The 2038-nt window shown below is 38.3% G+C and overlaps 1 pseudogene; it reads left to right on the plus strand.

The window, feature by feature from the left end:
• Positions 1-1140: 1140 nt before the first annotated feature.
• Arl6-ps1 (ADP-ribosylation factor like GTPase 6, pseudogene 1) lies at positions 1141-1708 on the plus strand (annotated as a pseudogene).
• Positions 1709-2038: the final 330 nt, after the last annotated feature.

Genomic DNA, 2038 nt, shown 5'->3' on the forward strand with positions numbered 1-2038 from the left:
GAGAGATTGGTAATGAAGTATTGAAATCACCTGACCCTGATAGGATGAAAAGACACTGCTGGGATTATTCCAGGACATTTCTCGATTAAAACTGTGTGTTTAAGAAAATATTTATATTTCCACTGAAAGTAGTATTTTTGGAATAAAAGAATTTGAGATTTCTCTTGGGTATAATTTGTTTAAAAGCAACTAAAGCAAATACTAAGAGAAATTTTAACAACGGTTTCTAAAGCAGTTACTTTCCAAGAAAATGATCAGCCAAACTTAGTTTATCAATTTTCATTTGGTTGTAGTCAGAGCTACTCCCACAGGCACGTTTGTAATGATATTCACTAAAGCATGAGCCGCTCTCCCATATCTATACTGCTGAAGACAAAGGTAACTCCCCCTCCAGAAGCCACCAACTGCCATCTTAAGAGTGACCTAGCCCACTGAGCCTCTTCTCCTATCATGACTGAATGTTGCCAGGCTGAGTCTTGCACAGACCCTGTGTAGACAGCTACAGCTATAGTAAATCCATGAAGGTAAGGGAACCATGGAGTTCCTGGACAATGTTTCCCGGTATCCCTGTCTGTTATTTTTCCTTCTTCTTCTTCTTCTTTTTTTTCTGCCATGTTACTCAATCTTCTCTGAACAAGTCTATGAATATATACAAGAACTGTGGGTATAAACATAAATATTTTGGAGGCAGATTGACAATTCCCATCTAGTAATACAAAGCATTAATTTCACTCTTAGAGCCTATGAATTCCCTGGCAATAGGTTTCTGATCAAGCCCATAATAGCAGGAATGAACTCCTTTCTTTTAAGGGAATTGTAAGGTTCATAATTATTCTAAATCTAGTCCATGTTGTAGATAGAGAAATTCTTTGAATTGTTTTAAAAAAAAACCTTGAGTTTTAAAACACCATAGAAAAATACACATGAGCCTGCTCAGCCACTCATGCTCCCATCCCGGGTGAATGCGCCGGTACCCCCAACTTGTAGAAGACGCTGTGCTTGGGAAAGGGTAACCTTTTCCTGGGGAAGATCCCACCGCGGAGACGGGTGCAAGAGTGTGTCCCTTCCTGTCCTTGTCGGCCCTTTGGCCTTTGGATCGGCGTCAAAGATCAGTTGCTGTTTAAATATTTAAGCTGCAATATGGGATTGCTGGACAGACTTTCAGGTTTACTTGGCGTGAGGAAGAAGGAGGTTCATGTTTTATGCTCGGGCTGGATAATAATGGGAAAACAACAATCATTAATAAACTGAAACCCTCAAATGCTCAAGCTCAAGATATGGTCCCAACCATAGGATTTAACATAGAGAAATTCAAACCGTCCAGTTTGTCTTTTACAGTATTTGACATGTCAGGTCAAGGAAGGTACAGGAATCTCTGGGAACACTATTATAAAGATGGACAAGCCATTATCTTTGTCATTGAGAGTAGTGATTAATTAAGAATGGTTATGGCCAAAGAAGAGCTTGATACCCTTCTAAATCACCCAGACACTAAACACCGTCGAATTCCAATATTGTTCTTTACAAACAAAATGGATCTTAGAGACGCAGTGACTTCCATGAAAGTGTCTCAGTTGCTGTGTTTAGAGACTATTAAAGATAAGCCGTGGCATATTTGTGCTAGTGATGTCAGCAAAGAAGAAAGATTGCAAGAAGATATGGACTGGCTTCAAGATCAGATCCAAGCTGTGAAGAGGTGAAAAGATAGTCCCTGGAGACCTCAGTGATCCTCAATTAATGGTATCTATGTAAGGCATACTGAATAGTCTCAAATTTAATTTAAAAGATATATGCAACGAAGAATATTTTTTACAACATTCTGCTTGCTTTTGTGGACTCTGGAAGAACATTTTAAGGGCTTTCAGACTTGAGACATTGTTAATCTGGCCATTAACTATACAAAATCTAAGATTTCTTAGGAACTCCTTAGTTACCAGCTTCTTGTAAAAGTCTACACATTGTTATAATCAGAATGTGTAAATACCACTTGTAAGCCATCTCAATATCCTATCACGTCTTATATATTTAATGTATTTTT

The sequence above is a fragment of the Rattus norvegicus genome, chromosome 5 (genome assembly GCF_021556685.1).
Source record: "Rattus norvegicus strain SHRSP/BbbUtx chromosome 5, alternate assembly SHRSP_T2T, whole genome shotgun sequence".
Taxonomy (NCBI): domain Eukaryota; kingdom Metazoa; phylum Chordata; class Mammalia; order Rodentia; family Muridae; genus Rattus; species Rattus norvegicus.